This window comes from Globicephala melas, chromosome 10, assembly GCF_963455315.2.
Source record: "Globicephala melas chromosome 10, mGloMel1.2, whole genome shotgun sequence".
NCBI classification, from domain to species: Eukaryota; Metazoa; Chordata; class Mammalia; order Artiodactyla; family Delphinidae; genus Globicephala; species Globicephala melas.
Window position 1 is genome coordinate 29,428,013 of NC_083323.1, and position 13,968 is coordinate 29,441,980.

Sequence of the window (13,968 nt, forward strand, 5' to 3'; positions counted from 1 at the left end):
ATATAAAAATCACTGAGCCAAGAGATCAGAGAAACAAACTGGACGTGACCTTAGAGTAGGGAATAGAGCATGAGCTTTGGAGTTCAAAGATTGTAATTTAAATTCTTCCTCAATTCGGTGAGAGCTGTTTGACCTTAAGCAAACAATTCTGAGCCTCAGTTTCTTCACACAGAAAAGGGAGGCACCAATACTGTCTACTGAGCTCACATCACAGTACCACAGCTAGGATAAACAAAGAGAATTTAAATGAAAACCTTCAATATCTGTGGCTGTGTCTATGAGGATTTTGCATAAATAAAGGGGACATTTCACATCAGTGAAGAAAGGATGCCTTTTTCAATTAATTTCATTTAGACAATTACCTATACATTTAAAGGGAAAAAAAGGAATTTAGAGCCCTAGCTCATACTTTTCAGAAAAGTAAATTATAGGTGTATTCAAAACTTAAATGTATATATCTTAACCCAAAACATATTAAAAGAAAATAAATATGTTTATGAACTTTAAGCAAGTAAAACCTTCTTAAATCAGACACAAAAAGTGAAATCCTGCATGAAAATATTTGCAATATATAACAATTTTCACACATGAATATTTAGAAATATAGAAACAGAAAGGATATATCCTTTGAAAATCATAATAAAACATCCCTACTGAAAATGGGCAAATAGGTGAATATATATATTTAATTGGAGAGAAAATATACATGATATTTTATGCATAATTTTAACTAAGTTTTAAAACTTAATTATTATATTAATTGGAGATGAAGCTGTGAATAAATGGTACTTCTATATTCTTCTGGGGGAGTGTAATTAATATAGCCACCATGACAGATAATTTGAATCTATAAAATTTGAGTGACACTTATGATTATCTACCCTAGAGAAATACCCACATAATTGCATAAGAAAGCATATATACAGGTATGTATCATATCTAGCTTACAATAGCAAAATATTAGGAAAAAACAAACTGTTCATCAAAAATAATGGCAAAATGACTATATTATGTCAGTTTATAGACTATGATGCAGTGACTAAAATATTATGTTAGTTCCACATATATCAACGTAGGAAAAACTGGGAGTTATATTATTCAGTAAAGAAAGCAAATTACTGAATGACTTATACTGGATGGATGACACCATTATATCAGAACATGCACAAGACAAAGTGAGCCCTATGGTTGCCCCAGATTACTGCCTTGAGAATTCCTAAGCAAGGGCTCTGAGAGGGAACTCAGCACCAGGCAGATCTGGCTGAGTTGAAAGAGACAGAACTAAGGGTCCAGGGAAGCCCAGGAAGCTATAGTTCATAGGAGAGAGTAATGAAAAAGAAAGAGCTTAACAGAAAGAGAATTCTGGAGATCAACAGAGGGTTCTCTCAAGTGATTAGCAGAATACCAATCAGTGCATGCATTTGAGAATACTACCTTAAGTAGAGGAAAGTACCATCCAAAAGAGTTAGAAGGAGGAGTATCCAGTGCTTATATAAGGCTGGGAACAGTGTACATTCCAAAATGCCACAGGGGAAAACTTCACAACTTATGGTCACTGGTTAGAATACTTAGAAGGGGTTTGCTTAAAAAATGAGGAATAATTAGCCCTAGATTAAATGCTGCTCTGGTCCCACCAAACAAATATTAAAAGACCTAAAGGATCAAACTGTTAACATGTAACCCAACTGTGTCCCGGTATAAAGCTCAAGGAGATACAGATAGATATAGATATAGATATAGATATAGATATAGATATAGATATAGATACACAAAACTATGGAGTGGCAAACAAAGTAGAGTCCACAATGCCTGGCATACAACCAAAGTTTTTCAGACATGCAAAGAAGCAGGAAAATATGAATCATAATGAACAGAAAAATGAGTGAATTGAAACTGACCCAGAACTGACATAGATGAAAGAATTAAAAAATGATATTAAAATAGTTCTTGTCACTGAATTTTATATCCTCAAAAATGTGTCCATGAAACCCTTCAGAGTATGAGGAAGAGTACAAAAAATTAATTAAAATTAAAATATTGTCTTTTTATTTTTTCTGTTATTTCTTTATACCCAAAATATTTATTGGGTACTTATTTCATATAAAGCTGTATGCTAGGCAGTGGTCATTCACTAGTAAGCCCAGAAGCCATAACACCTGTCTTCAGAGGGTTTATAGTTTAGGGTAAACAAAAAAAATGAGAATGTAGTTTTGGGTTTATGACATATATAGCAGTAAAAGAAGAGGGAAAATCTGAAAGTATACTGTTTTAAGATTCCTATACTTTACACGATATGGTATAATATCACTTACAGGTAGACTATGATAAGTTAAAGACATGGAACACAGAACACAGAAGATAAAATGTATCAATGGGAAAAAAAAACAATAAAGAACAGCTGAGATAAACAGAAACAAATAGCAAGATAATAGACTTATACCTAATCATATTAATAATCATATCAAATATAAATAGTCTGAACACCTCCATTATAAGGAAGATATAGGCATAATGGATATAAACAAACAAGACCAAGTTATACACTAGAGGAAACTCAGTTTAAATACAAATAGGATAAAAGTAAAAGAATAAAAATAAAAGAATACAAAAAATGCCATGCTCAAACTCATCAAAAGAAAGCTGGAGAGACTATATTAACAACAACAAAGTCAATTTCAGAGAAAAAATATTACTCTGGGCAAAAAATTTCATGTTGTAATGATAAAGGGGTCAATTCATCAAGAGGAACCAACAATTCTAAACACTTATGCACTTATAACAGAGCTTCAAATACTCAAAGCAAGAAGTGATAGACTTCAAGAAGAAATACACAAATCCACAAATATGAGAGATTTCAATATCTCTCTTTCAATTATTAATAGGACAAGTAGGCAGAAAATCAGTAAGAATATAATAGACTGAAAAACACTGTTAACCAAACTTAAGTTGATTAATTTTTACCAAAACTCCAGTAGACAATAACAGAATATGAAACATTTTTTCAAATATACACAGAACATTTACCAAGATAAACCATATTTAGGTTGCCAGTTAAATGAAAGCAAGAAAAAGGACACATGGCTGTATTTAAATATCAGATAAACATCAAATGATATTTATTTTTTATTACAGACTTCACTTTTTTAAAGCAGTTTTAGTTTCGCAGCAAAATTGAGAGGAAAATACAGGGCTATCCTCTATACCCCCTGCCCCCACACATGCACAGCCTTCCCCATTATCAACATCCCCCACCAGAGTTGTCCATTTGTTTCAACTGATGAGCCTACATTGATAGATCATTATCACCCCAAGTTCATAATTTACATTACTGTTCACTCTTAGGTTGTACATTCTATGGATTCAGATAAATGTATAATGACTTGTATCCACCATTATAGCATCATTCAGAGTATTTTCACTGCCCGACAAATCTTCTGTGCTCTACCTATTCATCCCTTCCTCCCCACTAATGCCTGGAAACCACTGATCGTTTTACTATCTTTATAGTTTTGCCTTTATCAGAATGTCACATAGTTGGAATCATGTAGCATGTGTCCTTTTCAGATTGGCTTCCTTCACTTAGTACTATGCATTTACGGTTCCTCCATATCTTTTCATGGCTTGATAGTTCATTTCTTCTTAGTGTTGAATAATATTTCTACTGTTTGGATGTACCACAGTTTTATCACCCACTGAAGGACATCTGGGCTGCTTCCAAGTTTTGGCAATGATGAATAAATCTTCTATAAACATCCTTGTGCAGGTTTTTGTGTGGATATAAATGTTCAGCTCCTTTAAGTAAATACCAAGGACTGTAATTACTGGATTGGATGTTAATAATATGTTTAGTTTTGTAAGAAACCACCAAAATGTCTTCCAAAATGTCTGGACCATTTTTCATTCCCACCATCAATGAATGAGTTTCTGCTGTTCCATATCATCACCAGCATTTGGTGTTGTGAATGTTCTGGATTTTGGTCATTCTAATAGATATGTAATGGTATCTCACTGTTGTTTTAATTTATACTTCCCTGATGATATATGATATGGAATATCTTTTCATATGCTTATTTGCTATCTGTATATCTTTTTATTTTTATTTTTTCAGTGAGGTGTCTGTTTAAGGTCTATAGCCAGTTTTTCTTTTTTAATCAGGTTGATTTCTCACTGCTGAGATTTAAGAGTTTTTTGTGTATTTTGGATGGCAGTCCTTTATCAGATGTGTCTTTGGCAAATACTTTCTCCCAGTCTGTGGCTATACCAATTCATATTCCCAACTGCAGTGCAAGAGTGTTCCCTTTTCTCCACACCCTCTCCAGCATTTATTGTTTCTAGATTTTTTGATGATGGCCAGGAGATGGAAACAACCTAAGTGTCCATCATCGGATGAATGGATAAAGAAGATGTGGCACACATATACAATGGAATATTACTCAGCCATAAAAAGAAACGAAATTGAGCTATTTGTAATGAGGTGAATGGACCTAGAGTGTGTCATACAGAGTGAAGTTCAGAAAGAGAAAGACAAATACCATATGCTAACACATATATATGGAATTTAAGAAAAAAAATGCCATGAAGAACCTAGGAGTAAGACAGGAATAAAGGCACAGACCTACTAGAGAATGGACTTGAGGATATGGGGAGGGAGAAGGGTAAGCTGTGACAAAGTGAAAGAGTGGCATGGACATATATACACTACCAAACGTAAAATAGATAGCTAGTGGGTAGCAGCCGCATAGCACAGGGAGATCAGCTCAGTGTTTTGTGACCACCTAGAGGGGTGGGATAGGGAGGGTGCGAGGGAGGGAGACGTGAGAGGGAAGAGATATGGGGACACATGTATATGTATAACTGATTCACTTTGTTATAAAGCAGAAACTAACACACCATTGTAAAGCAATTATACTCCAATAAAGATTAAAAAAAACCAGACAGTATGGTACTGGCACAGAAACAGAAATATAGATCAATGGAACAGCATAGAAAGTCCAGAGATAAACCCACACACATATGGTCACCTTATCTTTGATAAAGGAGGCAAGAATATACAGTGCAGAAAAGACAGCCTCTTCAGTAAGTGCTGCTGGGAAAACTGGACAGCTATATGTAAAAGAATGAAATTAGAACACTCCCTAACACCATACAGAAAAATAAACTCAAAATGGATTAAAACCTAAATGTAAGGCCAGAGACCATCAAACTCTTAGAGGAAAACATAGGCAGAACACTCTGTGACATAAATCATAGCAAGATCCTTTTTGACCCACCTCCTAGAGAAATGGAAATAAAAACAAAAATAAACAAATGGACCTAATGAAACTTGAAAGCTTTTGCACAGCAAAGGAAACCATAAACAAGACAAAAAGACAACCCTCAGAATAGGAGAAAATATTTGCAAATGAAGCAACTGACAAAGGAGTAATCTCCAAAATTTACAAGCAGCTCATGCAGCTCAATAAAAAACCAAACAATCCATTCCAAAAATGGGCAGAAAACCTAAACAGACATTTCTCCAAAGAAGATATACAGATTGCCAACAGACACATGAAAGAATGCTCAACATCATTATCATTAGAGAAATGCAAATCAAAACTTCAATGAGATATCATCTCACACCAGTCAGAATGGCCATCATCAAAAAATCTACAAACAATAAATGCTGGAGAGGGTGTGGAGAAAAGGGAACCCTCCTGCACTGTTGATGGGAATGTAAATTGATACAGCCACTATGGAGAACAGTATGGAGGTTCCTTAAAAAACTAAAAATAAAACTACCATATAACCCAGCAATCCCACTACTGGGCATATACCCTGAGAAAACCATAATTCAAAAAGAGTCATGTAACAAAATGTTCTTTGCAGCTCTATTTACAATAGCCAGGAGTTGGAAGCAACCTAAGCGTCCATCAACAGATGAATCAATGAAGAAGATGTGGCACATATATACAATGGAATATTACTCAGCCATAAAAATGAATGAAACTGAGTTATTTGTAGTGAGGTGGATGGACCTAGAGACTGTCCTACAGAGTAAAGTTAGAAAGAGAAAAACAAATACCGTATGCTAACACATATATATGGAATCTAAAAAAAGAAAAAAAAAGGTCATGAAGAACCTAGGGGTAAGACGGAAATAAAGATGCAGACCTACTAGAGAATGGACTTGAGGATACGGGGACGGGGAAGGGTAAGCTGGGACAAAGTGAGAGAGTGGCATGGACATACATATATTACCAAATGTAAAATAGATAGCCAGTGGGAAGCAGCGGCATGGCACAGGGAGATCAGCTGGGTGCTGTGACCACCTAGAGGGGTGGGATAGGGAGGCTAGGAGGGAGGGAGATGTAAGAGGGAAGAGATATGGGGCCATTTGCATATGTATAACTGATTCACTTTGTTATAAAGCAGAAACTAATACACCATTGTAAAGCAATTATACTCCAATAAAGATGTTAAAAAAGATGTTTCTAAACCTTTCATTTTAGCATGTTATATTTCCTTTTTTTAATAGCTCGATTTTTATATTTTGCTAACTGAATTGCTTACATTTTGCCTTGTTACTCACCATTCATTATTTATTAAGCACCTACTGTTTGTGGGTGATACTAGTTTAGGAGCTTCAATGTTAAGAATGAACTAAACTAACAAAAGTTTCTTTTCCGCTGGAGCTGAGTGACTTTCCAAGGGTAATTTGGATTGTTATATAATCTATTTTTTCCATTTTATAGTAGTTACCTTTCAAACTTTGGGTAGCACATGTAAGACTCTCAATTTATTTTCTTTTTAGATAATATGAGCCCCGTCACCCCCATGAGAGAGCGTTTTCATTCAGTTTTTTTGCTGATGATTTTAAATAGCAAACTTAGCCTGTATTTCCTGACTTTCACTTCAGGTTACAGCTAAATTCTGCTAAGTCAGACTAGAAAATTATTGTCCTGAAGCATCTTCCCTCTTCCAGCCTTTAATATACTGAGTTTTGGTTTTATTTTTTTTTATTTAAAAATCATCTACGTTAATAATGTTTATTTTCTGTAACCATATTTACCTATATTTTGACTTAGTGCCCCATTTAAGTAGACCCAGTGATCACCATCAGTCCATTAGACCATGGCTATGGTTAATCTGTAGTTTATTGTTTTGTTTTTGTTTTGTTTATTCATTTTGTTGGGAAGAGCTCAAGGGTTTTTTAGGGTATGATAGTTTTGAATGTTTGAGAATGTATATCCAGTATATTTATACTTGAATAATAACTTGCACCAAGATTCATTCATCTCTGAGAAAAGAAACTGAAACTAAGATTTTGGCTGCCCTTCTCCTCTTCCTCCTCCTTCCGCAGAGGATCCTCCTTTGTTGCTAGAGATTCTTCTGGGTGATTATGATTTTTCTCCTTTTCTCTTCAGCTTTCCTCCAAAATAAGAAAGTCCAAATTATTGAGCACAACTTGTCTTATTTCAGGTGAGATAACGCTGGTGGTTTTTCTACATCTTTTCCTTGGGATGCTTATATATCCCCTTCACCAATTCTTTTCTAAATTGGGAACATGCTTCATTTCTTGGGCACCATGTCTATTTATTGTTGAAGTTTTTAATGAACGCACAAGGCAAAAATGGTTGAATGTCTTCTAAAAGTCCTTGCAAGGTGAAATTTAACAAAGTTCAGCTCTTATCCTCAGCATTGTATGTTCATAATTCTCACAGACCCACAGAAACTAATGGACAAGCTAAAACTGCAGTTTTTAAAATTATTAATATATAAAACATATAACTTTGACTAGGAATAAAATACTCTTATTGAAAACGACACTCACAGTTTTTCATTGGGATAATACTTACATTGGAAGACAATTATAATCAGAAATACAATTACTGAGTCTCCTGTCAAACCAAAGAAATAAGTTAGATGATCTTAGATAATGTTCTTCATCTTAATGGTTTGAGGTTATCTTCCCCACTTGAGGAACAGGGCTGTCAACTAAACCATTAATGTTCAGTGTTTATGACGGACCAAAACATTCAGCTCATCATATTTTTAAGATATTTTAACTCTTTAAATAGAGTATAGCTTTTCTTAAGTGTAGGTTCTATCTTTTTATGGTAACTATGCATTCAAACTTTGGTGATGTTTTCATAATTGGAGAATTGAGATTAATTATATGAATTTTAGAGGTGAGAAAATTAATTCTTAGAGAAGTTGTCACCTGATGGAGGTCATATAGTTAGATGGCATAAATAAACCTAGTCTGTCTGATAACAAATCCTATGCTTTTTTTTTTCCTGCTCTATCACCTGGGCAGAAAAAGCTGGTTTGTTTCCAAGATCTTCATATCACTTCCTGTGATGTTTACCTTATCTCTTTTATTCTATGGGGCCCTATAAAACTAAGGATGCAATTCACAAGATCTTTGAAAACATTTTATTTGTATATTCATTCAATCAATACTTTTTTAAAAAAATGGAGCACCAGAGCAGACATTGTCAATGACCCACCTATATCCCCTTGGAACTCACTTGCTAAAAACTGCTACTGGGTATTTCTGTCCTCTCTACCAGAAAGGTATTTTTGTTTGTTTTTTACTTTTTTATTTTGGTTTTGCCTCAGAAGCATATCAGCCTGCACACAGGGCAAACTAGATATAAGATACACTTAACTTTCCTGGAAGCAGCCCTCAATAAATGACAGTCAGAGCTGATGACAAAATACCCCCAAGCACTACATTGTTTGGATTGAATAACTCTGAGGCATGTTCTGCACTATGTCTCATGTTACACCATGGTACTGAATTCTCATATTTCAGATTGACAGCTGCCTGATGTCATGCTCTTCTTGACTTTCTTCTGTTCCCTATCTCAATTCTTAACTTTCCTATCAGTTTTTCTGGATCACTTCTCAAACTATGGGCATTCAAATCCTTGCCTCAAGATCTGTTTCTTGGAGAACCTAAAGTAAGACAAAAGAATACTATCTGCCCATTACTATTGAAAGATCTGGGGATATAGCAGCAAAAAAAAAAAAAAAAAAAAGAATTACCTGACCTTGTAAGTGTCAGAAAAATTATTTGCAACTTTGAAATAGGCAAAATTGATTACTAAGTGTCCTTTCAGTGCAGTCCTGGGCTTGACCTACCATCAAAGTAGATTATTTTTCAACTCTGTTGGAGCAGAGGTTAATTTGTAAATTTTGTCCAGAAGAGATCAAATAATTTCTGTCCAATGAAATAGATAGTGCCAAAGGTTACATTTTATTTCTTTGTAAGACATTAATCAGTTCTGTACATAACCCAGCAATCCTATCCTGACATTACTTTATTAAAGTACCTAGTGTCACCCAAGCTTTTGAAATGATTTTAACATTATATTGGTTGCCTTATTTTTAAAGAAATAGGATAACATTCTGGAAATGTTTTCTTTTAATATTTGTCTGAGAGTCATATTTTATAAACTTTGGAGCACTATACTTTAACATAATGGAGATAAACAATAAATGACAGTAACTGTATACACACACACACATAAAATAAGTCATGTCTTGATGAGTGCTATAAAGAAGGATAAAGCTGGGTAGTGGTTAGAGATTGATGGTTTGGGGAAAAGTGCTATTTTATATAAAGTGGTTGAGGAGGCCTCTGAGTGGAGACCAGGAGGAGGAGAGATAGTGGGTCACATGGATATCTAAAGCACAAGTATTCCAGGCAGGCAGACACACAAACAAACAAAAAAACAGCAAATGTGAAAACTCTGAAATAAGACTGTGCTTGACAAATTCAGGTAACAGTAAGATTACCAAGGTAGAAATTGAGTGAGTTATGATGGGGGAGAGGGAAAGGAATGTTAAGTGATGAGGACAAAGAAGTAATGCGGACCAGATCACATATGACCTTCTACATTAGTACAAAGACGTTGGCTTATATTCTAAGTGAGATAGAAGGAAACATTAGTTAATTTTGAGCAAGAGTAATGTGATTGGCTCTGTTTCTAAAGGACCATATGAGCCACACAACTGAGATTAGGGGCTGGGCAGATGCAGAGATACCAGTTAGAATTCTTTATTTTCAATTTTGGCAAGAGGTTTTGGTGGCCTGGACCTGGGTGATGGTGGTACTGAGATAAATTTTAAGGTATAACCAACATAATTCTCTCTGATAATTAAATGTAATTTACGAGAATGAATATCAGTCTTTATTTACTAATTCTTAATTTTTTCAAATATTTAGCACAAGGTATTGGGTTAAGCATATAATAATATAGCCTATAATATTCACATGGACTTTTGCTTCAGGTCTAACAAATTTGAGATTAATATGGTCATGTCACTTCAGAGACATTTTAATACTTAAAACTGCCACTTTCACACATGGTGATACGTGCATCAGCAAAAAATCCCATCATAGCAATTTAAACATAGGTTATTCTGACATAGTCAAATTGAGCCACATTCTAGTTCTCAGGGAAGGTATTCGTATGAAGCAGAGTCAGGTTTATTTTCCATTAATGGAGCAAAAATGAAACTCAGAGTATGGATCTATTTACATTAACTTTAGAACTGTAAAAGTTGGGTTGTAAAATTTTAGCAATTTGTTTTTAAAAATGATACTGGTTTCAAAAACTGACAGCCCATCACTTATAATACTCTGAATTACTAACTTCTGTGGTACTTCTGTTTGGTATTTTTTATGATAGAATTGTTCATAAACCAAATAAGTATCATGCATATCATGCTAAGATTGACTTGTAAATGTTTCTTACTGATTCTTTTATCTTTTAATAAACAAATATTTGTTTTTATCTTCAATAGACTACAAATTGATCTCTAATGCAACATGTGCAAACCAGAAATGGTGTGAAAAATAATCCATTGAATGCAGGGGAAAAATTAGATATTCATCTAATATTTTATCTTTTCTTTTTTAGTGAAAAATTTGAGTATTAGTACAGTAGTAAATGGAAATGATTCTTAAATAGTAGATATACATAGGAGTATATTTATAATTTATTCCTAGGGAGATACAGTAAAATATTTATGACATACATTTATTTATTATACTTATTTTTATGATATATGTCCCTCTACTACAATGTAATCTCTATGAAGTTTGTGATTTCTTTTTATTGTTGTCATTCACTGAGGTATTCCAAGCACAAAAAACTTTGCTTAGTACATAATAGGCACCAATAAACGACATGATTAATTAAAAAGGTGGACTAACATTTATAATCATGTCTTATTATATTTGTAGAAATGAAGAAATCTGAGGAAGAAAATTCCCTGCCATGGAAATTGGATACATATGTACATTGTAAAGGACACAAAGAACAACAAAAGAGAAAGATATCAGATACTGGTTTCTGGATATCAGATACTCCAAGGTTTTACATTGGAATAGCTATATTTACTAAGAAAGACTCTAATAGAAGGCAGTGCCCAATGAAGGACTAGATAGTAGAGAGAAATAAAAATAATTTGGGGTAGTTGAAGATGATGTTAACAATAGGATCACTATCATTTATTGTTTACTTTGGGCCAATCAATGAAGTATTTTTATGGATATTGTGTTTTTATCTCTAGAAACTATAAGAATTATTGATATATAATAGATGCTTAGTAAGTGTTTATAAGAAATGAATTTTGTCTTTCAATGATCTTATGAAGAGGGAATTTTTTTTTTAACATATTTATTGGAGTATAATTGCTTTACATTGGTGTGTTACTTTCTGATTTGTAACAAAGTAACTCAGCTATACATATACATATATCCCCATATCTCCTCCCTCTTGCATCTCCCTCCCACCCTCCCTATCCCACCTCTCTAGGTGGTCACAAAGCACTGAGCTGATCTCCCTGTGCTATGCGGCTGCTTCCCACTAGCTATCTATTTTATATTTGGTAGTGTATATACGTCCATGCCACTCTCTCACGTTGTCCCAGTTTACCCTTCCCCCTCCCCGTGTCCTCAAGTCCATTCTCTACATCTGCGTCTTTACTCCTGTCCTGCCCCTAGGTTCTTCAGAACCATGTGCTGTTGGCAAACTGTATATGTTCTTTGGAGAAATGTCTATTTAGGTCTTATGCCCATTTTTGGACTGAGTTGTTTGTTTTTAAGATATTGAGCTGCATGAGCTGCTTGTAAATTTTGGAGATTAATCCTCCATCAGTTGCGATAAAAAAAGACCTTCAAGAGGAAGGAGGAGTAAGACGTGGACATCACCTTCCTCCCCACAAATACATCACAAATACATCTACATGCGGAACAACTCCTACAGAACACCTACTGAACACTGGCAGAAGACCTCGGACTTCCCAAAAGGCAAGAAACTGCCAACGTACCTGGTTAGGGCAAAAGAAAAAAGGAAAAACAGAGACAAAAGAATAGGGATGGGACCTGCACCTCTGGGAAGGAGCTATGAAAGAGGAAAAGTTTCCACACACTAAGAAGCCCTTTCACTGGCAGACATGTGGGGGTGGGTGGTGGGTGGGAAGCTTAAGAGCCATGGAGGAGAGAGCAGCAACTGGGGTACAGAGGGCAAAGCGGAGAGATTCCTGAACAGAGGATCGGTGCCGATCAGCTCTCACCAGCCTGAGAGGCTTGTCTGCTCGTCTGCCAGGATGAGTCAGGGCTGGGAGCTAAGACTCCAGCTTCAGGGCTCAGATTCCAGGCAGAGGACTGGGGTTGGCTGCGTGTAAATAGCCTGAAGGGGGCTAGTGTGACACAGCTACCTGAGAGGCAGTCCCAGAAAAAGTCTGGACCTGCCTAAGAGGCAAGAGACCATTGTTTCGGGGTGTGCGAGGAGACGGGATTCCGAGCACCGCCTAAGCGAGCTCCAGAGACAGGCGCGAGCCACGGGATTAATGCAGACACCAGAGACGGGCATGAAATGCTAAGGCTGCTACTGCAGCCACCAAAAAGCCTGTATGTAAGCACAGGTCAACATCCACACCTCCTCTCCTCGGAGCTTGTGCAGCCTGCCACTGCCAGGATCCAGTGATCCAGGGACAACCTCCCCGGGAGAAAACACGGCATGCCTCAGGCTGGTGCAACATCATGCCGACCTCTGCCGCTGCGGCTCGCCCACATTCTGTACCCCTCCCTCCCCGCCAGTCTGAGTGAGCCAGAGCCCCCGAATCAGCTACTCCTTTAACCCCGTCCAGTGTGAGCAAAGAACAGATGCCCTCGGGCGACCTACATGCAGAGGCGGAGCCAAATCCAAAGCTGAACCCCAGGAGCTGTGCAAACAAAGAAGAGAAAGGGAAATCTCCCCCAGCAGCCTCAGGAGCAGCGTATTAAATCTCCACAATCAGCTTGATGTACCCTGCATCTCTGGATTACCTGAATAGACAACGAATGATCCCAAAATTGAGGCAGTGGACTTTGTGTGATTTTGTCAGTATAGCTTTATTTTACCATTTGTCCTAGGGTTCTGCCTGCCTGGTTTATTTTGGTTTTTTATGTTTGTTTGTTTGTGTTGGTTGCTCACTTCTTTCTTTCTTTTTTTTTTTTATTAATTTTTAATTTGTTTTACTTTATATATTTTAAAAAATTTATTTTAATAACTTTATTTCTTCCTTCCTTCCTTTTCTTGCTCACTTTTCTTCTGAGTCGTGTGGCTGACAGGGTCTTGGTGCTCCAGCAGGTTGTCAGGTCTGAGCCTGAGGTGGGAGAGACGAGATCAGGGCATTGGTCCACCAAAGATGTCCCGACTCCACGTAATATCAAACAGTGAAAGCTCTCCCAGAGATGCCCATCTCAATGCTAAGACCCAGCTCCACTCAACGACCAGCAAGGACAGTGCTGGACACCCTATGCCAAACAACTAGCAAGACAGGAACACAACCCCATGCATTAGCATTGAGACTGCCAAAATCATAATAAGGTCACAGACACCCCAAAACACACCACCAGACGTGGACCTGCCCACCAGAAAGACAAGATCCAGCCTCATCCACCAGAACACAGGTACCAGGCCCCTCTAC